Source organism: Bubalus bubalis, chromosome 3 (assembly GCF_019923935.1).
Source record: "Bubalus bubalis isolate 160015118507 breed Murrah chromosome 3, NDDB_SH_1, whole genome shotgun sequence".
Taxonomy (NCBI): Eukaryota; Metazoa; Chordata; class Mammalia; order Artiodactyla; family Bovidae; genus Bubalus; species Bubalus bubalis.
In genome coordinates, this window is record NC_059159.1 from 68494112 (window position 1) to 68520483 (window position 26372).

The window sequence follows — 26372 nt, forward strand, 5'->3', positions numbered from 1 at the left end:
TTCCTAGTTTTCCAATAAATACCAAAAAATTACTTTTAATGGATTCATCTTAAAATTTGGCGATGATTTGAAACAGCAGCACGTGTAGATGGCTAAATTCTCATTAGCAGATAAGTGGTTATTTTCTAAGTTTCAACAAACATTTCTGTTCAGTGAAGTTTGGTTTAAATCAAGTAAATCTATATAATCGCATAATGGAGTTTCTCTCTTCTCCCTGTTAAATGACAGTAGTTCACAGACTGGAAACACTTCAAGGATAAAGAATGGGGTTTGAAAGTTGAAACGTGTGCCTTCCCTAATAGAGCCAGACCCTCAGCTGTCCTGTGAGGGAAGCTCAAAGCCCTCCTTCCACAGCTGGGTTGGGTCTGCCTCTTTAGGACCTGCATTCAGGGCTTTGTCACTCAGCACAGTTATGCCTGGCTCAGGACACCAGGTCTTCGACCCTACCCGCGCGCGTGCGCGCGTCATCTGCAGCACAGACAGGCGGACACAGGATACTGCGAGATTGAAACAGGCCTGCCCCACTCCTCGCCCTCCTTCCCCAAATCAAAACCCACCGAAAACACCGTGAAAAGCCAGAAACCTCATGGCTTTAATTACTTCCATTCCCCAAGCTTCATTTGGCACACAGGACACCTCGTATCCCTCCAGGGGTGCGCAGGGGAGGGAGTGCCAGCCCAGCCTGCCTTCCTTCCAAGTCCGCGCCCTCCACTCCGGCAGGGCTTGCGGGCTGGCGCCACCTGGCTTCTCAGAGCAGAACGGGAGGCAGGAGGTCGAGGAGGTGGGCGAGGGGCTGCGGGCACCCAGGAGGCAAGGCGCCCCGGAGCGCCTCCCACTTCAAAGCCCCGGGGCAGCCGGGCAGCTGGCAAATCGCGCTGCGGAAGGAGAGGCAATTACCCTCCTGGGAAACGAAAGACCAAGAATTTCCCCTGCTACTGACGTTAGAAGAGCAGATTCCACAATTAGGGCAGGCCCGAAGCGCAGACATAATGGTGGCAACTCAAAGCATTATAAACAAGCACCGGGCGATTTACGCCTTCATGGGTTCTGCCGGATTTTACCGATTACCTATTCTACACAAACTTCCTCCATCGACCTCCGGGAACGGAAAGACGACAGGCTCTGCTACCCACCCAGCTGAGCACTGGAAAAGGGAGGGCTGTCGAACGGACCCCTTGGCATGCAAACTGGGGAAACCACATGTTCAGTAACTGATGTGAAAATAAAGCAAAAGCCCGGCTGGGAAGTGCTTTCAACATAAAGGCTTTAGTAGAAAAAGCGGTAACAGCCGTAATAAAAGCTGTAATGAATTCTAATACCTGTTCAGTGCCCTATAAATTTGCACTGTTTGAATTTGTGTGTATGGATGTGATGAATTCATAGGACTGGTAACTGGACAGCACTGCTATTAAACCTGGACTGCTTATCAAAATTATCTACCCACCTATTTCAGCAGGTCTGTTCAGGGGGGATCAAGACCAGTGAAGGTTTTGGAAGCTGTTTTTCCAAGTAAGCATGCAGGTGCACCAAAAGACACATGGATGCATATAACATGCACACATTACGTGCATGTATGGAAATGTGGGTTTGCATTTATTATAATGACTCAGGTACCGTGCTATACACTTTATAGCAGACTTTTACATTCACTTTCCATTAATCCTCACAACATTAGGGGGCATCATTAGTCCCCATTTTACAGGTGAAAAACCTACAGCTTGGGAAAAATGTGTTGGTGTCTATCACATATTTACTGAAAGTGAGAATGGCTTCGAATCAGAATAAAAGCAGCTATAAAACCAAATATACTTATTCTAGTTCCAGGCCATTCTCATATTCAGCAAATATGTGATGGACACCTTCTATACACCAGTAAAGCACTATGGCCATGAAGATTAAAGACTTGTTCTACTGCCCTTGGGAACGCACACTTGGCGGAAGAGAGAGAAATTACAATCCTGTAGAATATAAACTCCGTAATCAGCCTGAGGCTTAGTGAAGACTTCCTAAAAGAGAAGACACCCAGGCTGAATCCTGAAGGACCAATAGAATGACACACTTCTACCTTGTGGGGGAGGGGGGAGGTGTGCACAGCCTAGGGAGACAGCACATGGGGAGACAGGAAGGCAGAAAACCACTGGTGTCCATCGCCGTTCAGCAGAGCCAGGCTCCCACGTGTGAGAAGGGAAAGTGGCGAGAAAACAGATGTTATGTAAGGAGCATCAAATGCTCACGTTTACATTTTCTTGAAAGTTTGTGGGAAGTGAACGAAAGATTTACAGTAGGGAAATGATATGATCACATTACATTATATAATGATGACTCTGGTTGCTTCGAGGACAAACTGAAGTGCACACTGGCGGGAGGAGAAATGATGGAATGCTGCAGGCACGGTCAGTACCTGTCATTACTAAGGCAGGAGATGGGGATAGGTGAAGAAGCAGATTTGAAAGATAATTGGAGGAACTGGCGATGGTTGCCAGGTTACTGGCCTAGCCCCTGACTGTTATCAGTGCCATTCACAGAGACTAGACCAGACGATGAGTTGCAAAAGGGACTACAACTATATTCCATCTTGAGAATGGTGAATTTAAAAAATCTAAGTACATCTACTTAGGATATGGAAATGCCCTCCTGTACAGGGTTGGATATTCAAGTCTAGCGCTCCTAGAAAAGGCTTGAATTATAGGAAAATCTGCCATCAACATCACCTGTGACCACGGAATGACTAAAAATAATAACAGTGATGATAATAACTGCTAACATGCATCTAGTGCTTACTATTAGATTTTCTCATTTAGTTCTTATAACAACCTCAGGGATACTCCTGAGATTAGATTAGACTGACTACTGCCCAGGGAGAGATTTTCATATCAGCAGAGAAAAAGTTCTAGAACAGGACCCTGAGGATGAGGTTTACAAGGAGGGGCTGGAGAGCTCTAGCTAGAGTTGCAATGAACACCTTACATAATCAGCCAGACTCAAACATGGAAGGTGAGTATCTTTGCTCCAGGACAACAGCCAGGAGTAGTTTTCTGGGCTGGCAGCCCATCCCCACAGATGTAAGGTCTTTGCTGAGGGACACCCCTCAGCCCTAGTGCTGTGTGGGGTTCTTTCAGCCTCCAAGTTGTCAAGGTCTCCCAGCCTGCAGGTGATAGAGGCAGAGACTGCTTCAGTGCAGAGAAACTGCTTGTTGCACTACATACCCCTGGATTCCAGCCAGGCTCATCAAGGTCAATCGAAACAGGAGAAAGCGCCCAGACTTAATTTCCAACATGGCAGACAGTCCCCCACATCATATCTCACATCTAGAAGGTGCTTCCCCAAAGCAAGCAAGAGCAGCTTTACCATCTTATCATTAATAGTGAATAACTCCTTTGTTAGCTCTTCCACCTGCCCCTACTGTTGATAATCTGGGAGTCTGTGTGTGAGGGAGAAGGATCACTTCTTAACATTGATTTACTTTATACATTTGTTAATTATTATGTTGCTTTTGTATTTGATCATGGATTTCTAAGTCTCTTACACTGAGTTCAACACTAAAACAAGTGAGACTTGTCACTGTGTCATTAGAGGAACTATAACCTTGTCCCAAAGGTCCTCGTGGGCTCAAAATTCACACAACAGAGTTGATATCTTTAAAAGAACACAGGTGACAAAGTGCTGACTTTGAGTTTTGATTTAATTTTGTACTCCTGAAGCCAAGACTATTATATTCTGGTTCAGGTATTGCTGTTCTGAATGAGAAAATGGGGTGAGGAGTGCAGATGGTTGGCTCTTAGAGACCTGTCTTTGTAAAAATTTTCACAAAGGAATGTGGCACAGAGCAAGAAGCAATCCTGGGCTCTCCAGCTGTGCAACCTGGAGAAATCAGCTCTCTGGGCTCCTATGCTCATCTGCAAGAAGAGGGCAGAAGCAACACTAAAGCACTTTGCAAGTTTAACACTCATTGAGTACTTAATACAAGAATAAGCAGGGTGCTGTAGTTGGTTCTGCTGCTCCTCCATCTGCTATGAGTAACGGACTCACTGTATGTTGATACACACAGTAGCATCAGACAACATAAAAACAAATGATTTATGTAGTAACAGATTACCAAGATTAAAAATGAAATATGCATTGTTGTACAGCAGAAACACAACATTGTAAAGAAATTATACTCCATTAAAATTTTTTTTAATGAATGACATATATACATGCATATGTATATACACAAATATATAGCACACACATATAAGTAAATAAAGATTAAAATATGTTTATATAATAAAATTTAAAGTATGTGCAAATAGCTCCAGAGAAACTGGTCCAGACATGCAGCAGGTTGATGGCAAAGCCAGGTGGAAAGTCCAGATTTTCTAACTACTAGTCAGATAATTTGCCCACTGGTCTGGGTGTGGGCAAATTATAAGTCATCAGGTACTGGAAGATTCAGTAAGATTCATGTTTAACGCTCCATGTGTGACACGTTCCCTTCCCCACCATCATCAATAATGCATTAGAAAAAGCTGCATGTGCCGGTGACAGCATGGATCTGCTTTTAAATGGGAGCCCCAAGAATTTACCCCTGCCTTAAATACCAACTCCACATGTAAATTCGCTGAGGAATATTCCGAAAACATTTTTCAGAAGCGATCATAGGAATCCATTTAATGGGAAGTAAGCGAAGAGAGCAGAGAAGGCAATGGCACCCCACTCCAGTACTCTTGCCTGGAAAATCCCATGGGCGGAGGAGCCTGGTAGGCTGCAGTCCATGGGGTCGCTAGGAGTTGGATACAGCTGAGCGACTTCACTTTTCACTTTCATGCATTGGAGCAGGGAATGGCAACCCACTCCAGTATTCTTGCCTGGAGAATCCCAGGGAAGGGGGAGCCTGGTGGGCTTCCGTCTATGGGATCGAACAGAGTCGGACACGACTGAAGTGACTTGGCGGCAGCAACAGCGAAGAGAGAAGAAATTACCCAGCTTGTCCTTCAACTGAGGGACAGTTAGGTCAAAGAGAGCATGTTCCCCAGTTCCATCCTAGTATGTGCCCTGGGCAAGTAGCTATCTTGTTAGGTCTCAGCTCATTTTCAGGGAAATTCAGAAGCCGAAACTAGATCATTTTAATGACCCCTTACATGCTGAGATTTTATCTTGAGAAATTCCTGAAGCAAACGGCCTGAACTTTGGGCCAATTGTCCCATGCCTCTCTCCGCAAGGTAACTGAAAAAGCTGTGATAGTTACTATTGTCCAGTAGTAATAATAATGTTAAAATAGCTGTTGAGGAAGAGGAGCTTTGCATGTGTTAAATAAATCTTGTTTGTTGTTGTTTAGTCCCTAAGTCGTGTGTGAGTCTTTCGTGACCCCATGGACTGCAGCCTGCCAGGCGCCTCTGCCCACGGGATTTTCCAGGAAGAATCTGGAGTGGGTGCCATTTCTTTCTCCAGGGGATCTTCACTACCCAGGGATCGAACCAGCGTCTCCTGCGTTGGAGGCGGATTCTCCACCACTGAGCCACCTGCTGCGGCTGCTAAGTCACTTTCAGTCCTGTCGGACTCTGTGCGACCCCATAGACAGCAGCCCACCAGGCGCCCCTGTCCCTGGGATTCTCAGGGCAAGAACACTGGAGTGGGTTGCCATTTCCTTCTCCAATGCATGAAAGTGAAAGTGAAGTCGCTTAATTGTGTCTGACTCTTAGCAAATCCCATGGACTGCAGCCTACCAGGCTCCTCCGTCCATGGGATTTTTCAGGCAAGAGTACTGGAGTGGGGTGCCATTACCTTCTCCGACTTAGCCACCTAGGAAGCCCCAAATCTTGTTTGCTGCTGCCGCTGCTAAGTCACTTTAGTAGTGTCTGACTCTGTGTGACCCCATAGACGGCAGCCCACCAGGCTTCCCCGTCCCTGGGATTCTTCAGGCAAGAACACTGGAGTGGGTTGCCATTTCCTTCTCCAATGCATGAAAGTGAAAAGTGAGAGTGAAGTCGCTCAAGACAGAAATAAAAAAGTAAAATGGAGCCAGGTGTGCAGGCTCCTGCCCGCCCTTCGCTTCAATACTCAAGTATTGAATTGCCCTTATCTCAGGAGCCATGCACTAAGGCAGGCCTGGGACTCAGCTGGTGTGACTTGACATTAAGGGACTGCTTACCAGCAGGAAACTCACCTGCTTTTTCCAGGTAAAAAGCTAAAAGCGACCTGGCACTTCTGCTCTGGCTCCTGGCGGAGTCATGGCCCTGCAGTTTCTACAGTCCCTTCTGGGTGAAAGTCACCTTCCCAAAGTCCTTGTGGATCTTCCGCAGCCACCTCAAGCGAAAGCCCAACTCCCGGGGAACCCAAGCCGTGGCTCCCTCCCATTTGGGGAAGAAAAAAAAAAAAAAAGTAGACTAGAGTGGGGGTGTGGCAGGGATGGACAAAAAAAAAAAGGAGGAAAATCCTGCGAAACGTGTTTTGGCAGGCCCGGCCTTCCGAGCCCTTCCATATGTGTTCCATATTGCGCAGACCCGGTCTTTGATGTTTTTCCTGAAAGTAGAGACATTATTCTTTCTCCAACTGCGCCTGAACCCACAAACAGGGAAACGGCGAGGCCGGGCCACAGGCCCCCGGCAGGTTGGCCACGTAAATGGAGTCGCTGCCCCGACGCCCTCGGCCCCGGGGCTCTCCCGTTGTGGACACCAGCCAGGCTGGATCCAAGGTGTCCTACCGACGGCAGTTAGGAGCTAGGCGTCACTCATTCATCTAACTCCTAACACCCAGTTAGGAGTTACCAAATGGGCCCTCATGTGCCCACTGTCAAGTCCTCCTTCCCATTGCCTCCCTCTATCTCCCTCTACCTGTGCAGTAACCTTCTAGGAGCCCTGAATCCGCTAGGGCTCTTCCTAGCAATAGGGAGGGCCAGGCCGCCACCCACCGCGACCCAGAGGCAGAGCAGTCCTGGAAGTGACTTCAATAATCCCAGTACCTCGAGAGTGGGCGGAGCGGAGAGGGCTGGCCAACAAGAGCAGCTGCATCAGAGCTCCCACCACTTCCGGGTCTCTGCAAGTACTTCCGGGTGTGCGGACTGTGTAGGCGCCTGTTGCTGCTGCTGCTGCTGCTTAGTCCCTTCAGTCGTGTCCGACTCTGTGCGACCCCATAGACGGCAGCCCACCAGGCTCCCCCGTCCCTGGGATTCTCCAGGCAAGAACACTGGAGCGGGTTGCCATTGCCTTCTCCTGTAGGCGTCTGTGGTTAATTACAAATACTCAAGGCGAAGGTTAGAGCCAAAAGAGAGCAGTAAACTATCTTAGCCGATGGTAACATCCAGGTGGGTGACACTATAGCCTCTCCAGTTGATCATGATCAAGCCCCAGTTCTCAAGCACGTTAGCGTCTACTCAGAGAAGGGGGATCTGAAGTGGAAGACCAGGGCGCTGCTGCAGCATTCCTGCCCCACCTGTCATCGCAAGTACTCAAGCACGGCCCGAGTGCCCCATTAGTTAGGGTGAATTTCACCAGGCACACGAGGCACGGCATTTATGCACTTTGGCTTCCAGGAAGGTCTTGGTTGTCTGGGGTGAATCTGACCTGAGGGTGAACTCGGTCGGGCTGGCTCAGGTTACCTAGAGACTCGCGGGTCAGGAGAGGTGCGCTGTCAGGAGAAATCACACTGATGCGCTGTCCGTTCAGTGGGTCAGCTGGAGTGGGCCCCCTTGTATTTGGGTGCTGTGTTCAAAGTAGGAGCTGATCTACCTGAGGCGATCTCATTTATGAGCTTGAAGTTAACTGGATAGGCACAGGCTACACACATGCCCACCTTTATTTACAGTTGCTCTCAAACAATTGCTCCTTTTCCTTCGGAGCATCCGTCTGTCAACCATGATCTATTGTTCCAGCTCCTACTGTATGCTCAGATCTTTAGCAGCTCTTTCAGGGATCCAAGGCCACAGAAGGCCAGTTTTCTGGCCGTGAACCTGGCTCAGAACTGGGTATTAGTGCGTTAGTAGAAAAAAGGGAGGGGGCACATTAAAATTACTTCTTCTGTTGCACTTTTTTCTGGAATGAATCAAAGGGTCCAGAGAAGAATATAATATTTCATGCCTGGACTTGAGCTCCGCTTCCTTTTTCTGACCCTTCCTCAACCCGGCTTTCGCTCCTCAAGAGATCTGGAATTCCCCTTACAGAGGGTGGGTGGGGGAAGAGCCAGCCCAGGTAAGTATGGGAGCCACATGGTCTCCAGAATGGAGAAAAGGAAATCATCTCCAAATGCAACTGGGCAGGTGGGGGTAGATTGAAGCCGAAAAGGAATAGGCAATCTGGATAACCCCCAAGGAAGCAGACCCTGGACCCTGGTGGTGAGGTGTGAGAAACAGTCAACATTTGGAGTTCTGGAGTCAGAAGATTTTTGGCAGTTAGATAACTTCCTGATCTGCAGTAAATCTCACGTGACCGAGAGCATGTTTCTGAAATTCTGTTGCCTGGCAACCTTCCTCTCTTTCCAAGTCTGCAAACTTAAGAGATTTTTACTGGGTCCCAGTTGAATGTGGGGCGGGCCAAATATGGGCCCAGGAAGGAGTCCAAGAGAGGCAGCTCCATCTCACTGACCTATTGCCTCTCAAGCTTTCAACTGCAAGGTGACACAGAGGCTCCCTTTTTGGAATGGATTCAGGCGCCCCCATTTGAGTGGCCAACCTATCGGTTCTGGACACTCCACAACGGTCCAAACTAAACTTTTTTTTTTTCTTTTTATGTATAATTGCAAGCGTCTTCCATGGTCCCAGCACCCTCCTGGGCGTAATTAGGGCCTGACCATTATGGAAATATATGCAAGATGTTTAATTTCCTTAGTGAAAAAATTTTAAAAAGAGCCTGACGCACAATGCAGGATTCCTTTGGAAGCAGCACGCGGTAAGAGGGGCCCAATCTTGAACCCTTCTCTGCGTGGGTGAAGGCAGGGGGAGGGGCTAAGGACCCCAAGCCTAGGCGGCTCCCTAGGACCCAAATCCCTGGGTTCTTCCACGGGCCAGTTGTTGTCGCCCCTGGGTCCCTGTGACCAGCTAGCCACTGCATCATTTCCACTCCCAAGCCCCCTAGTCATGCATGTGGGGCCTGGCTCGTTTGGCAGGTGAATAGGAGACCTTGCTCCACTGGCATCAGGAGTCAGGGTTTTTGCGTAGGTTCTGGTCCTCTTGGACCGTCTAATGTGGGGCCGTCTAATGTTGGCTTCTGAGACGTGCAGCGAGAGGGTTAGGGACAGACTGGAACACAGTCTCAAGAATGCAAGGGTCAGGTCTCGCCCACTGGGTGGGAGAATGCAAATTTCGGAACAAATCGCTTGTGAGACGGAAGGGATGGACTTGGAGACCCCAGAATCGGCGGTTAGGGGAGGCAGGGGGTCGCCTAGGAAGTCACACTTAATGGAAAGAGGGGATGGGAGTTCCATCACATCCCGCGTTTCTAGGGAAAAAAAATGACGGGATTTCCCCCAAGACAAATACACAGCGATAAGGCTCACCAGGGCTAGAAGCGGCACTTTCAAACCCTTATTGGGCATAGGTCCCAGTTTTTCAAACGTAAAAACAAACTTCACGAGGCCAAGATGCTGGCTCAAATCAAGTCCAGAAGCCAGGACTCAGCCCAGGCGTGCCTGGCCCCGAAATGCATTAAGGCGCTTGCCACTCAGCCGCTGGCAAAGAGCTCAAGCGGGATCATCGCGACGTTCCTAATATTACAAGAGTCCTGGAACTGTCTGAACCCTTGAAGGCTTTGGGGGAGGGATATCATCCTTAGGAAAGGAGAGACTTACCTTAAACCTGCCGCTGGGAGGAAGCTGGAGGTCGTTTCACGTTATGCTTTCCAGGCCGGCACCATTGCACCCTCCGCGCCTCGATGCCCACTGCCGAGCGCCTGTCGGCCGGCAGGGAGCCAAGGCAGCAGCTGGGTGCGTTGTCGCCGGCGCCATCCCCACTCAGCCAGCGCGCACAGCCCGCTGCTCTAGTGTTCTCATTTGGAGCCGTTTCTTTTTGGTTTTGGCTTAAGAAATCACCTTGGTCATGAAAAACGGTAATAATATCACTGGTCCGAGTATTCCAGAACGGTGAACAGCCCAGAATCTCCCCTGAGGCGGCGGGCGCGGTGCCCCTCCTGTACCACCGCCGGTGACTAGAGAGAGCCCTGAAGGAGAGCAGCCCCGCTTGCAAGTGCCCGTCCTACGCTAAGAACCCCGGAAATACTGAGCTAGGGAAGTGCGCTCTAGAAACCGTGTGGAGAAACCGAGCCAAGTGGAGACAAACAAGCTTTAGCTTCGGTTGTTGGTAACTCAGGCAGAGTTCCGAAAGCTCTTCGAATGTTGTGCACAATTACTTCCCCTTTCCTTTCTCTTCCTACAGTTTCTGGTCCTTTTCATTTCCATCTCGAATGCCTTGATTTTTACTGTTTCCAGACTGAGTCCCTGGAAGGAGAGGAGATTTCACTTCCGGGTTAGGGCATTCTGGTCGGAGGAAGAAAAACCAAGTTCAACTCAAACTGGCGACCTAATCCCAGTCTCTGTTTAACCTCTTGGATTTGGTGTTCCTAAAGTTGAATGTGGCCAACCCGCCACAAGTAGGGGTGGAAATGATGGCAGAGGATGACAGAGGAGAAATCCACGTGTGCATTCCGGCTCCCTAACTTGGTTTGTACTTGTCTATCAGTCTTGTTCTCACCAGAGTCAGATAATACATCACTGTTTACTAAACAAAATCGCAGGGTAGGGGGGCTAGTTACTAGTTGGCAATTAGGAACTCACTATAGTCACTCCCTCTTTCTCACTCCCCCATGACTGTAAAATGAATTCACGTACCCTGTAGGGTTTTAAAAGTCCTGTTAAAGGACCACTCATTTAGCTGCCTCCAGATTTGGAATAGTGTTCCAGAGGAAATGAGGGTCCAGAGCTCTTAGATTAAGCAGAAATTCAGGAACTGCTCCAGAAATTCCTCTTCATGCCCGAAGGGAAAAGAGGGCTTAACAGGGATGAGTACGGCTTCAGGGGCTCTTTAAAACAATTTGTTCTTAATGCCCACCTGGAATCACTCCTCTGTGCCGCTGACTGCCCTAAAAAGAAGGATGTGGGCTCCTGCGCCAGAATGCTCCTTTCCCAGGCTCAGCATCTGGAGAGTAAAGAAAAATGGAATGGAGAAAGTGAATAGAGGATGGAGAGGCTCTGGGCTGGGATTGTCTCTGTAGGAAAGGAAACAGGAAAAAATCGCTTCCCTAAGCAACTCTCAAATCACAACCATCTCCTGCCACAGGCCTGCACACACCCCTTCCCTGCCTTCTGGCTCATCATAACTTCCACAATACCTCAAATCCAGAATCTAAAGCATTTTCTCTAGAGTCACCAGACTGCCTCTCTCTGGATCCAAGGGGAGCCCAGGACCCCAGGAGGCAACCACCAAACAAGTGCTGGGAGATGGACACACACAAATAACAATATTTGGGAGATGGGGCTCCCAGGGTTTCACTACCAAAACTTGATGCATGCGTTTCCAAGGCCCCACACTCAGTCCTCCTCCCCCAGCTTAGGGGTGGGTGGTCCCTTCTGCTCACTGGGCCAACTCTAAACTCTAGCCCTGGCAAGTGGAGAAAAAACTTAGGCAGCCCTTGGAAGTTAGGAACCATGTGAATCCCTTCCCCAGGCCTCTTTAGTCTTGAGGGGAGAGCTCTGGGCTCATGTTGGATATTAGTGGGAGAGCAGAAACTAATCCAGTGAATTAGAGTTTCAATCTCAATGCTGGTGTGGTGGGGCACAATAAGTGACACTGAGGAATATATGTGATGGATGCTGGGCTCCTGAGTTGAGCAAGAGAGTCTGAGAACGTCCACTATCCTGGATTTTTTGGAGGAAGTGGTAGAAAAGCACTACAACTTGTATAGTGCCCAAAGCTTCAAGATCCCACTCCTGAATTTCCCATGACCTCAATCAGCCTCTAGGAATGCATGTTAGAGGCTCATGGAAGGCAGCTCAACTCCCTGTCAAGGTCACCAGGAGACTTGGCCCTTAGAAGAATGTAGTAGGTAGGTAGTAGAAGAACTACCTACTACTGAATGGTAGTAGGGGGCCTGGAGTATGTTTGGAGGCACAGATCCATGGCTCTGGCCAGGTCTCTCATCTCTGCAGCTCAGCTTCCTTGCAGACACACAGGGTTTGGAAATACTCCTCTTACAGTTGGTGAAGATGAAACAATATGCAGCCTGCAAACTGCTCCACACATAAGGGGCTCGCCTTAGAACTTATGTCCTTCTCACCCCCACCAAAGCAGGTATCATCGCTTCCCTTGATGGAAGAACTGAGGTGGGATCCTGAGGAGCAGCAGAGGATCATTCTCAGCTTCCCCAGACTCTTCAGACTGAAGCTCAGGACCTCTGCTTCAGTCCTGCTTCAGTGCCGCCTAACTATACCTTGCAGCACACACAGGGAACCCAGGCCTGGGACACAGGGGAGGCCCAGGACCACGTTGTTGACTGTGCCCAGTGGGGTCCAGGGCACTGTCACTGGACTCTAAGTCTCCTTCTGCCCTTCTTCTGGGAGCAAGTGCCACTCCACAGAAGCCACCCAACAGCCAAAGAGTGACTCGGTGCAGGGAGCCGGGCTTCCTCACCTACCTGACCTCTCCTCTGCTCTGAAGCTCTTGGGCCTGGTCTTGGGCTGTAGCCCCACCCCCACCCCAGGCCCCTCAGTGTCCAGATGCTACCCCTTGGGCCCCAGGCTCCTGAAGGAAAGGCAGGACTTACTGTGCAGGCCAGGTTTTACTTCTTGTCTTGCTCCTGGTATGAAGCAAGGCTTTGTTCATTGAACAATCGCCCAGCTAGCAGCACATAATTATCAAAACCTGGAACAGTCCCCACATCCATTTCCTCCCCCTACCCCAAAAACCATCCCCTCTCCCGCCCTTGTAGGCCAGGACTAGACCTCTTCCATACCTGTGTGCTCCCTCCCAGCAGCGACCACCAGGACCGCCTTCCTAGGGTCTGAAGATAGATCTCAGGAGAGGAGAGAAGGAAGCCAACAAGGCCACGGGCTGAGAAAGCCATCTCCTCACCAGGAGAAGGCCCATGAAGGCTGTGATTGAGGGAGGGCTGACTTGGTGCATGGAAGTATTTAGCAGGTTCAGTGTTATTACTGCCTAACAGGGTGTTAAAAGTAATATGAATGTGAAATACTGTGGGAAAACGTAGTTTCCAAAGCCAGTAGCGAGGCCCCTCCGTGGCGGCCTGGCCTGCAGGGCGGAGTCGGAGTCTGGCTGCCCCGTGCGTTGGGCCGGGAGGCGCCTCGGTGGCCAGGGACCGCAGAGGGGACTTGCCGGGAGAGATTAGGGACCAGAGAGGGGATGGGATGCGCGTCGAGACTTCGGGAGGTGGGGGGAGGTCAGCTGGTAGCATACCCAGGAAATCTCGATGACGCTTTCCCCTCCTAACTTGCCAAGGTTGACACCAGGCGGCTTCCCCATCTCCCTACTGAGTGCACAGAGAAAGACCTGGAGTTTTAAAATAGATAACCAGCACGCGGTAGGTTAGGTGGAAAACAAGATTTTACTGGTTTTATGGGACAACCTATCCAGCCACTGGGTAGAGATGAGGTGTGCGGGTGTTTTCTGCAGGAGGTGGGATGGAGGCGAAAAGGCGAGGTCCTAGTTGATGTAAATTTCTCCAATCGATTCCAGATCAGTGGCACACAAACCCGGCAAGCTTTCCCACTGTGCCCTGGAGACGCGGACCGGTCCTCGCGGTCTGACCATAACCCCGTACCCCCAACACACAGCTCCTGGGCCTCCCCCAAACGCTGTCAGGCGTCCGAACCACCAGGAACCAGGCCACGGATCGCGCCCGGCGCTAAGTGCCACCCAGACACCTTCTCCTCGGGTGAGAGCAGGGCCCTCCAGCAAGGCCTAGAGGAAGTCCAGGGTCCCGTTCTCCTCGCACAGCGGAGAGGTACCCGCTCCGAGCTGGGTTCCGGATTGTCGCCAGCTCTTCCGACGCAAACGCGCTCCGCGACCTCGGCTGGAGCAGCATCGCGGCCCGGAGGACGAGGTGCTAAGGCCCTGTTTGGACAGGTACCCCCTGCATCGTCAGGCGCCTTGTCAACCTGGAAACGCTCGTAGGGCTCGCTCGGGGCTTTCGGGGGCTCGTGCTGGCCGAGACAGCCTGCCTCGCTCTGTCCGCGTTTCCAGAGAGGACTGCAGCGGAGCCGTGGGGCGCCGGCGCTGGCGGTGGAAGACTGTAAAGATTGGGAGAAGGATCCTCAGCTCATTCTTCTGAAGCGCGAGGACTGAGCGTGTTCAAGAGTGGGTGGCCACGGTGGCCCCAGAAAAACTCCACGTTCGCAAGGTAAATCGGATCCCCAGGACCGGACGTCTGCAGGGGCGCGCGTGCAGGCGAAGGGGAGGTGGGCGCGCAGGGGCGGGAGCGCGCAGCTCAGCCGGGGACGCACCCGCGCGGCTGGAGGCTGGGGCAGCACGGACCCGGTCGTGTCTGCTGGACCCCGGTGCTCACGAGGCCCCAGCCTCTGGGTTCTGTCCCGGAGGCCTGCGCCTCGCGAGTCGCTCCCCGCGCGCCTGCACCCATAGCTGTGAAGAACCGAGTGCGCGACTGAGACCACGTCCGGGCGCGCGGCCCCGGCGGGCAGGCCGGGTTCGCAGCTCCTCCCCGGGCTCCGCAAGCCTCTCGGCGCCGCGGGCCAGCCTGCCCCGTGAGCTCACTTCCTCCCCAGCGAGCGGACCTGGGGCGTTCGGCCTGCTGTGGGAGACATGCGCGAGATGCGGGCAAATCAGTCGGGAGGAGAGAAGTCGAAACCTCTGCCAAGAGAGGAAATGGCCTCCTTCGTGGTCCAGCTCCGAGCGCGGGCCGTAGCGCGGGGATCCGAGGCGCCGGGGAAGAGGCAGCCTGGCGCCCCGGCCTCGGCCCGGAGGCCTGAGTTTCTCCCCGTCCTTCTTTCGCCCCCAACCCCTGACCCCCTGGTTTACTCCTTTAGTTTTCACCTGCATTCAAAAATTTGATATGCGGGCACGTTTACAAAGTCATTTCGCATTTTAAAGTCGGCAGCAGCGGAGGGAGTATTACAAATAGGCTCAGATTTAATTGGCTGGTAATTCTCCTCTCCTGCCCCTTTAATTAAACGGAGATTCTAGTGGTGCTTCGGAGCCCGCAAGTGATTATGACAAGCATATCTTATATTTACATTAAAATGCTGTCCCCAGGGTGTAATTCAAGCCAGGACTCCATTTATTTCGAACCTGACCGCTGAGGCCAGAATACAGCTCCCCAGCCCTGGAAGGATGGTTTGTGGGGGCTGTTTAGTTTCCTTGCTGATTTTTATTTTTGTCCAGTTCCGTTTCTGAGGCTTAAGGGAAGACCACCGATGGCTCCCGAGGCCCCAGAGAATCTTCAGCCTCACACCCCACCGAAACCCACGCTCAAAGAATGAAAAAACATTTGTTTTTAAAAGCGCGAATTTTTGCAAAACCAAGAGCCACCCTGGTGGTGCCTTCACCCAGAGAGGCGCCCAAGCAGAATCTTCAGCCAGGACAGTGGACCGCATCAGCCGTGCGGTGGACTGACTGCACGCAGAGTCCAGCAGCCGGGCTTCCTGACCGCGCAATCTCTCCTCCTGTGCTCTCTTCGTCGCCACCTCGCCTTTCTCTGATCCACAACCTCCCTCCGCGATTCCCCAAGAATCCTCGCTAGTTCCCTGGCCCGGTCGCTGCCTCTCTCCGGCCAGGGACGCAGCAGAACCAGGCGCGCTCACCGTGGGGCCCGGCGGCTGTCCCCCCGCGGCCTCCGCGCCGCCTGACAACTCCCAGGCTCTAAGCGAAGCGCGTGTCCGTGTTGTCACCAGATCCACCAGCGCTTTTGATGAGAGCTGCCTCACTGCTTTGCTTTTGGAAACATCATTCCTTCTTCCCAAGAGAAAAGAGTGTTTTCCTGGACTGGCTTAAACACCACACACACACACACACACACACGGAGGACAAAGTATCTGTGAAAACAGCCTCCAATAGCTGTCGTGGAGTCCAGTAAAGACTCTTAGGAAATATGAAGACCGGCCTCCAGGAACCCACCCCCAGGTTATCACTTCTCTGGCGACCTTTCTTCCGGCCTCAGTCTCCACATCTCTTTCCTTTTTTTTTCTTCAAAACTTTTCCGGCAGCCATCTCCTCCTTATTTCTCTTAAATAGGAGACCCCTAGAAATAACTAAGATGAGGAGAGGAACCCACCACCCCCAGTTTCACTCATTAGTGGCTTGTGCTGGCCAGGGACCAGAAGCATCTCAGAGCCTGAGTCTTCTCACCTGTGAAAAAGGTTAGAACTCCAAAGTCCCACTTCTGAAATTCTATACAGTTAAGACAAAACTTGTCTTCTGAATTTCCGAACGACTGAAGATACATACACATTCTAGTAATGTTCGGTGCCAAGATACAGATAAGGACATTTTAAACTTCTGCTGATGCCCTATTTGGCTGGTTCCTCCCAGACCAGCCTTCATTTCCAGGAACGAAAAGAGCCTCAGGGTGGAGAACACCAGGGGTAGGTCTGATCACAGCCACCATCCAAGACCACTTATGGTCACATGATTCATTAGGACCCTTAATCCTCATCTGACCCGCTGATTCAAGCCCTGCCAGTGAAACCTCATAAAACTGGCCAAGAGGCTAGCCAACATATGCGCACACTAATTAGAGTTATGTGAGCCTTAGGCTTCCAGTCTGATGAACAGCTCCGGGGCTGCAGGGGGCAGGGGTTTGGGGTCCTTTTCACCTACCAATGCCCTTTAGTCCTACCAGAACATCATTTGAACTCAGTGGGTGATCTGAAAGCTACCCCTGCTTCGGAAGGTGGCTTAACCACAGTAACTAAGGCTAAAAACCTGGCAGTGGGTCCCTAAGAGGGACAAGCAAGAATCTCTTCAGAGGCAGACAAGAGAATCAGCAGTGAGCTTTGTTGTCATTATTGCATCTCGTATTACTATGAGACAGGGGCCGGAAGAATAACAAAGTGAAAGAAGAGAGATTTTTGGCATTAATAGAAAGAGTGAATTCTTAATAACCCCATCCCTGAACACACACACACACACACACACATGCACATGCACACATGCGTGCACACACACGTATAGAGTAATAGCTATATTTCATCAAGAAGCTGAAGATCTTTCAACCCCACGGACAAGGATAAGGGAAGAAAGCATGGTGAGGAGGCTTCCACCATTGACTTGAGCCAGTTTAGCAGCTGCAGTTCTGGCCAGGTACCAGAAAGTCACAGAACACCCCAGATAGCAGAACTGGCCACATCCCTGGCAGGGGGCCCTGTGTATGGCACTTTTCCTACAAGGCATGTCTTCTTCTCCATCTGCATCTGACTCCTAGATAGAAAATGGTCGGGGACAGGAAGACCCCTGAGCCTCTTTGAGAGCTGCCCTAATGTAACTGATGTAGCTGGAGGTGCCATCTGCTTTGTATAGGGAGCTGTCAACTCTGGCTTTGTTTTTGTCTCTTTAGATTTCAGAGGACAAAATACCTGAGGTCTATCAAATCTACATATACTAACTTGTTACACTACAGAATTTATCTCAGTTGTTTTAAAATACATGTGCATTTCCCAATCTCACCCCTGCACCCCACTCCGTTTGTAACCCATACAAAATATCTACAGACTAAAACATTACAGAACCTTTCTGAAAGTAGGAGGAAGTGTATTTGTGACTTACTTGATGCCTAACAATTTAGTCCTTTGAAATTTAACTGGGGGGAAGGGACACACCAAAAAATGAGAAACCACTCTTTTTTCAGTTCTAAATTTGATTACCTCACTCTTTATGTTTGCTTTTCTTCCTTTCTTTCTTCCCTTTTCCCTTACTGTTTGGATTCAGCAACACAGTTTGGAGCCTTAGGGATCATTTGTTCTGCATGTGCCCTGTCTTCTCTTTCATTGATACTTTAAAATTACAGTCAGGAGGCATCTCACACCGTGACCAGATTGTATTTGACATGAGCCTCTTTAAGTTCTTCAAAGCTTCCAGAGATCTGCCCCCATCCCCCAAGCCCTCCTGATCAGCAGAACAGATACAAATGGAGTAAACTGCAGCCTTCTGGATTCATAGCAATTCCATTCCTATTTGCTTTTCTATGCAGTAGGGAGTTCTGGAGGACTGTTAAAGAAATTAATAACAATGAGAAAGAAACTGGACTGATAAGAGAAAGGCTATTCACATACACGTTTTGTATATTTTTGGACGGTGAGAGTGTACTGCCTATTCATGAGAAATTAATCTCAGAATATATATGATAGATGCTAGATGCCGAGTACTATTAGACATAATATCGTATCTTGAGTAGGAGGATCTAGAGTCCATTTATGGAGAATATTGGATTGAAAAACATGTAATAAACTTTCTGTTTTGTTCCATGGGTTGTAAGTTGGAAATCTGACCAGAAAATAGTATTTTAATGCAGAAGTATAGGGGCCTTCTGCTTCCCTGATGGGTCAGACGGTAAAGAATTGGCCTGCAGTGCAGGAGATACAGGTTCGATTCCTGAGTGGGGAAGATCCCCTAGAAGAGGAAATGGCAACCCACTCTAGTATTCTTGCCTGGAGAATCCCATGGACAGAGGAGCCTGGAGGGCTACAGTCCCTAGGGTTGCAAAGAGTCAGACACAACTGAAGCGACTGAGCATACACACACACACACACACACACACACACACATATAGAAGTATAGAACTTTAGGTCAGGCAGAAGGTAATTCCTCTCCTGTTCTCAGAAATGAATATTGGCCAATTGAAAGCCATTGGCTCATCCAGTTAAGCCAGATCACTAGAAACATTGACTTGCAGGACTGACCAAACCCTCAGTGCCAAGGGGAAAGGCTGAGCTAGAACACATTTGAAGGACTGACACTTCCTAATAACGTTTGAAAATGGACAATTTCTTGCATAAGGAAGAGGATACCCTTTCTCAGAAATGGTTGCCTATCAGCACATTCCCACTCTTACCCTTCTCAGGGTGGGCTGAACACGTCACAGTGGCAATCTGCCATTGCCCTAGGCTTTAACCAACTGCAAGATTCTTGTTAGGCTAATTCTACTCAGGAAGCCTACACCAAACAAGAGAGTAAAAATTTTTAGAGGAATGATATTAACTCAGAATATCTAATGATATTAACTCAGAAACTAATGGATCAACGAAGCAGTGAGTGGAGTAACCAACCCACACTCCATCCCCAGATCATTAAATAGTCCCTGGATGCCAAAAAACTTTTAGTGAGAACTGCCATGTGCTTTAAAAAGTATGGATTAACAACAAGGACCTACTGTATAGCACAGGGAACTATATTCAATATCCTGTGATAAACCATAATGGGAAAGAAATTAACAAACATTGTAAATCAACTATACTTCAATAAAAAGTTTTTAAATGTGCAAATAAACAACTCCACCCCAACTGGCAACCCATCTCATCAGCTCACACTGGAGCTTACACCGCCTGCAGCTTTTCTGGGGGCACAGTCCCTGATGGTAAACAACTTAAACCATTGCTGTGGCAAAGGTGAATTGCAAAATGAAAGGAACTTTTAAAAACTTTTATGTAAAGGTACGGTATATAGAAAAACCACATGGGAGATTATCTCTGCTCTACTCACTCATGTTAATAAACAAGACCTCCCCTAAACACAGAATCAGACCCTCTTTTCCCATGAAAACAGGTGGTCATCTGTGTAATTTCTAAGGAGGTACTACTTGGTTATGTCAGAAAATGGGAAAGATTTCAGCAGGGGGGCCAGGAGAAAGAACAGGGCAATGTTTGTGAGACCCACAAAAGGTGGCATTTGGGGAAACCAGTGAAGCAGGAAGGAAGGGAAGGGAGTTGAAAGAGCCCTTGGTTTCTCCAGCTGTTATCGGCAGTTTGAACACGTGGAGTCAGGGTTTTCCAAAGACAAGGAATAGAAAGTACAATTCTTTCCCCCACTTCCCTCCACTCCCACCTCCCTCTACCCCCTCCTCCCTCCACCCCCTCCTCCAGGCAGGTCTTCCTCCAAATGAATGTCTTCAGGCTGGAGAGTTTTCCTCCTGCTGGGAATGTGCAGAGGTCACTTTTAGAGCCAAATATCATCATTTAGTAAAACTCACAGTGTGGTTATGGAAGCAACAGAAGGAATCAAGGTGTTTGTGCTAAAAAAAAGACTGCAAGAGCAGGTCTGGCTGAGAGTGGGAATATCCAAACGGGTTCTTCATATTTCACGTTTTATAGACAGTCTTTTCCCTAAAGGATATACTTTCATTAGGTCATAAATGCACCAACAGATGAGAGAGGCAAGGAGGGTATGTGTGTGTGTCTGCGCACGCGCACGCCCTCTCGCCTTGGGGGTGCGGATAAGCGGGTCTTAGTAGGAGGTGGGATCCTGGCCGAGGGTGCCCGCTGCCCACTCCCGCAGGCAGAGTGGAGGAGCCCTAGGAGTGCCTTCCTCTCTTCTGCCTTAGCTCTTAGGTTTCCGGTGGGTCCACCGAAGCTCCTAACTGCCCAAGGTCCAAGCATTGACTTGCTACAGGCCACAAAGTGGGTAGAGGGCTGACATGCTTTTTCAAGAGATTTTGTTAAACATTTTAACTCAGCAAAGTTTCCTTGTTGGGGCCTCTGTGCCAGAGCCTAGGAAGAAGGAAAATGGATTTTCTGGCGACTTTCACTTCCCGGTAGACCTGGATTGAAAAGATTTACCTCCTCCAGCACCCAAGAACTGCGACTAGGTGCCCTGCTCCAGACAGGACTGGGGTCTGCAGACGTGCATACCTCGTCACCATCCACCACCCTGGCTTTTTTCAGCCCATTTCTCCAAGAGCAACTGACATCAACTCGCTGCCTATATCGAGTCCCGGAGGACGTTTCAACCCGCAGCACTGATTTCACACTTAAGCAGTCGGTAGCAATTTTGAAATTATTGTATAATACCACCTGGATGATATATTGTCTGTCTAGGCCAGATTAGCAAGCCACGCGCGCATACATTATGTTTAAATCACACCCCGAAACGCGAAGAAAATGTTTCAGTAGGGATCTACATGCCGCAGAGGGAAACTGGAGCAATAATTATTTCCCTCTTTTCTGATTTCCTGTTTCTAAAGAAAGCACTGGTATCAAGGACGAGTTAGGTAATGTGAACTAAAAGGCTAGCAGGTCGCTGTCATTTAAGGCCAATCACAGTTCGTAGTTCAAGGAAAACTGCCTTTAATTGACACCGTGTATATATTCTTCTGCTACTCTCGGACTCCCCACGCAGGGACGCCCCCAAGAGTATTTATTTCTAGGGCTGGAAACAAAACAACTAACCCGGTCTGCCGCGTAAGAGAGCGTTCCAAGATGGACTGCCGGAGAAAGGCTTTTTGACCCCAGTGGAAATTAGTCATATTGACAGACGCCCGGGGAAGGTAAATTACCCCGCGCGCTGACGTTACGCAGAAGCGCGCCCGGTTGCGACTCCGCCTCGGCGCCCGCGGGGCCAGAGGCTCTGTTAGTCTCTCCAGATTCCGATAAATCCCCACTCTGCTTCTCTGGGGCTGGGATTTCAACGTGAAGGAGACGGGGAGAGCGGTAAAAAGGTGCTAGAGAGGAAAAGGGCAAGAGTAAACCAAAAAAGTGGAGGGGAAGAGAAACGCTGTGCGCCCAGGGCAACCTGGACCGAGACCCAGAGCAAAGGAGCAGAGTCCGCGGGGAGGGGGGGGGAGGAGGGGGCGGGGAGGGATAGGGCCGCGCGGCTCCCCGCTCCCAGGTCCGCCACTTGGGAGGTCCCGGCCCCAGCACAGGCCTGGCCAAAAGTCCCCCCGGGAGGCTCGCGGCTCGGGCGGGGTCGCAATTACACCTCGGCTCCAGGCGAGGACTTAAAAACCGAACGGCGGGGGCTGCTGTCTGGAAGCAAGGCCCCTGCGGTCATCAGAGGGGGGCCAGGCCCGTGCACAGGAACCTTTTACAAGGCATGTGGGTACAAGAAAAAAAAAAAAAATCAAAATAAACCACTTTCATCGAGCGTGGGCCGTGAAAATAAAAGCTGCCTTCTAAAGAGGGCAAGCGGGAGTTTTGAAATTCAATGTGTGTTTTGCTATTATAGAAAGAGTTTTGTGATTTTACCTGATGACCAGGGGAAAGAACTGTCAGATTGTTTTTCCCCAAGAGAGGGCTGTAATAGGGGGTTCACAGATTTCTCTCATCTTTTGTCCCCGGACTGCAGTCAACTGCATACATCCATACAGATCATTATACAAAGTGTAGAGGGAATACTGAGAGACCGGGTTATTACTGACTTAAAATAGGACGTAGTGGTCCTACCTCTATTCTGAGTTTGCAGAGGGGGCAGAACGAAGACAGTCTAAAGCATGACCTCTGATTTCAAAAGTTGCACCAGAAGATTCGGCTACCAAAGGCCCAGGTCATCAGGGCGCAAAGACACGGGGAAATGCCCCCAGTGGCTGCCGGGTGGGCGCCCAGCTAAGCCCCGGCCAACCCTCGAGGTGCAGAAGGCGGTGCCTCCAGGGCAAGCCGGGGCCGAGGGAGGCCGCCAGCTCTCTTCCGACCCCCAGTACCTTGGGCCTGGCGTCTGCGGTATTTTTAGCTCCTCTCCGGGTTCCATAGAGACTCTTTTGTAAGCGGTTCTGAGACTTTCCAAGCTGCCCTTACTCGGAGGGGTGTGGGAGTAGGCGGAGGGGGCTGCACGGGTATTCTGAAGGAGAAACCAATGCCTTCTTTAAAGCAAAACTCGCTCTCTCCAGGTTTCTGTCCTTCCTTTTCTCTCTTTCGCCTCCGCCCCAGGCCCGTGGGAGCACGCCAAGTGCCTGAGTTAAGAGGTCTGGATGGTTGGGGTCGAGAAATCGGAGCAGAATCAGGGTGCTCCGCGCGCTCCGCCTTTCACCCTCTCCCGTTCCCCCCACCCCCCTCTGCCTGGGCACCCTTGGGAGGGGACAGCACCTCGGAAGCAATCTCCATCGCTTCCGAAGAGATAGCGAAGGGGCTGTTTAATTGTTAGATAAAAGTTTAAAATAAGTCGAGTAGTTTCTGCAAAGGAGTTTCCAACTTCATGTGCGTCCAGGAATACGAAACTTGGGACCCAGACAGGCAGCTCTCAAGCGGGCGGATGTTGATGGCTTGGAGAGCTGGGTCTCCCTGCGCCGCGTCTTACCTGGGAGATGCCCTGGCCCACCTTCTGCCGCCCCGGTCCCCGCTACCTGCCCCGGTTCAAGCCGAGCCCGAGGCTCTCGAGCCGTCCGCACGCCCTTCCCGGTCCCGAAGGGCAGCCCCCGCCTCCTTCCCAGGCTCTGTACGGCCCCTGAAATTGTCCCGGCGGGCGGGACGGCGCTCCACCCGGGAAAAACGCGGGAGGGAAGCTGGGGGCCAGGCCAAGCGGCTCTGCTTCCTCCTAAGGTTCAGTCTCCCGCCCTCCCCATGCAGTCCACCCCGGCTGCCTGGGGTGTTCCGAGGGGCCCTCACGTCCCCGACGCCGCGCCCCTACCCACCGGATTGCCTTCGGGGCCCTTGGGTGCTGAGTCGACGGCGCGGCGCTGGGCCCGGCGAACACGAACGACCAGGGCCGCCAGTCTGCGCCGTTAGCAGCCTGGTAACCTTGCCGGTCTAAGATGCTCAGAGGAGGAGGACGTGCAGAGAAAAAAGAAAAGGAAGGGGTCGGGGCGGGGGGAGCCTAACACACACACACACACACACACACACACACACGCAAGCAAGCAAAACCAACTTTGGTGTTGGACTTTTTCAGTTTCACACGAAGCGACCTGGAGTATCTGGAGAAGGTTTTTGAAGACGTTTAGGAGGGAGGGTGAGTTTTCGGCTGAGAAACTCAATCTGCCATACAGTAGCGGCCCCATCTGGGATCTGTCACTGCTGACAGCACCACAGGGCACCGCCGTGATCTTCTGCACAGCCTGCACTCCCCGGAATACCCTCCTTAATCAAAGGATGTCTGCGCGCGCCCGGGCTCAGCTGACCGCGCCGGGAGCAGAGCGGCTGGTGAATTCCACCACCACCCCCCCCACCCCCGCCCGCCCCCTCCCTCCCCACGGACAGAGCCCTGGCCCCTCGTGTCTCCCTAGCACATTCATTAAAAGCGGAAAAGAGACAGAGGCTGATGTCATTGCTCTCAGAAGATCATAAACGTAAAAGAGTCATCCTGTGAGAATCCCTGAAAATGACTTTAATGAATAATTTCAGAGACAGTTATGGCTCTGGGTGATTACTGAGCGAGAATATGAAAACCAGATTTGCAAAGTGAAGGCGATGGTCAGGCGGCTCCGCGGCCACTTTCTCCCAGTAAAACCGCATCAGTTTTCTTTCATGACCAAGTTCTACTCACAGAGTCAGTCTGAGTTTTCTTCTTCAAAAATAAAAGCAACACACAGTTTTTGTTTCCTGTGTGGCTGCCTTACCCTAAAGACAAAATGTCAGCCCAAGGCAACAACAACTCACTTTAAACAGAAGGGAATCCTGTACTGGCATAGTGGCTTACTTCTTTCCAGAAGGGAAGAAGTATTTAGTGCCATCTTAATTTAGAATGATACCTTTTTTGGCCTCTTCTCTAGGCATGAAGGTTGAAGACTCTCTGCCAGAGTAAGTGCACTGTTTACTCTAAGTTCTTTCAGCAGGGAGAGCAGCAAACAAGCAAATAGCAAATGACCCCACGTCCTACTGAAAACTGCACGTCTCCCTGACTCCTGAGTTCTTGCTCACCAACGAATTGAAAGATGGTTTGGTGCTAAAATGAGGACTGACATTCAGAAACCCTCCATCTGGTCACAGGGAAATACCAGGTTGAGTCTGGTTGTTCAGGATTAGTTGTGCATTAAATATACTATTTGAAAAAATTGGGTTTTAAGTTGGGGTGGGGGCTGGTGAGTACCCTGTGATGCTTTCTGTAAATGGTTTAGCTGCCTGCAATCCTGTCTCCTTTGCTTAGAAATGCAAACAGGGATTCATTCTCTGGGCCTGTGGGCCACATTGATTCATCCCATTTAATTCAAGTAAAAGTTGATGCATGCTAAGTGCAAGACAGTATCACAGGAAGAAGTGATGTGTTTTTGGTTTTGTTTGTTTGTGAGTGGTCTGAATGACTCAGAAAACGGCCTGTCTCCACTATTAAGGCAGAACCTGGAGAAGCCACTAACCAGCGCTGTGGGGAATTACTTGGTGTGGCCTTAAGCACAGATAGGTACACTCTCCTCCACTTATTAAGGATCCAATCTCTAAAAGCTTCATTCTCTATCCCCACACCACCCCCATATTTCCTTTCCTCTGTGCTAGGGATATGGGTGGGTGGGAGGGGGCGCCAACCTCTCAGTGTGATGCTTTCACCAACCTAGGAGGAAATGGTTCTCTTCTCTTCTAGATTACAAGACCACTTTGGAGTTTGCTGTACTGAGTTGCCTGGAAGAATTGAAGAGAGGTGAACGTTTGGGAAATTTTCTCAACTGCATCTCCTGTTTATTTTAGATACCCTTAGTCCCCCAATAGATCTTCTCATCACTACTCTCAAATCACGGGATACGACTTCTTTTCCCTCTGGCTGAATTATCTGTAGCCTTTGAGTAAATGCTCAGCGTGGCCTTTGCAGCCTGTGCTGAAATAAATCACATCTTCTGGCTTTTTGAATCTTTGCTTTGCTTAGTTAAATCAAGGTGTGGGGCTGATCCGTGATATGGCCAATTCTGTCCCAGGAAAGACTTTAAATAATGCAGTCCTGGCCCTCCTCCATGAGAAAGCCATCCCCACACCAATTGTCGTGTTTCACGTGGGCCCTCCAGAGTGCCATGGGTGAGGGGCTGGTTGTAGTGAATGTGTGTGGCCTTAGGTACTGGTTCCCTAACTCCCTGGGGGTGTCTTGAAAGCTGAAGACTTCAGGTCTTACCCTGACTGGCTGAAGCAGAATTTCTGGTGGAGGTGGGGCTGTATGTATAATTTTACCAGGTTCTTCAGAGGTTTCTGATCACTAGGATGGGAAGCTCAAACCTAAAGGGTTCTAGAGTTGGATTACACCAAAGATCAGGCCAGTGCCACAGGGCAGGAGGGTGGGAGGTCAGGGATATTCTCCTCCCGGTGCAGGAGTTACTTAAATATACCCAGCCTCTGCCCTGGGCACTGACATAGTAGGGAACAAAGCTGCCCAAGGCATCCTTCCCTGGGAAATTGTCAGGGTTTGTGTCAAGGACATCTCCTGAGCGGGGAAGGGGAGGCAGGAGAAAGTCCAGAGCCTCAGATCCTTGGGCTGTAATAGCAGGTGCAAAGACAGAGGCCTGGAGAGACCTCCGGTTCCATCATCAGGGTCTCCCAAGCCGCCCAGCTGGGCAGAAACTCACTATTTTGGCTCGAGGGGTATAAGGGTCAAACGGGTCCCAGTA

At 50.4% G+C, this 26372-nt stretch overlaps 1 long non-coding RNA gene across 2 annotated transcripts in view; it reads right to left on the minus strand.

The window, feature by feature from the left end:
* LOC123332742 overlaps nt 1–11134 on the minus strand; it is a 31247-nt gene extending 20113 nt beyond the window's left edge. Inside the window, exons 1-2 of one of the 2 annotated variants that reach the window (XR_006549730.2) lie at nt 11015–11134; nt 9760–10404 (exon numbers count right to left, since the gene is read on the minus strand). This is a non-coding gene — a long non-coding RNA (uncharacterized LOC123332742). Of the gene's footprint in view, nt 1–8780; nt 10405–11014 lie in introns of those variants that run through there. The other variant, XR_006549731.2, reaches the window with a different exon arrangement.
* Between the last annotated feature and the right edge of the window lie 15238 nt (nt 11135–26372).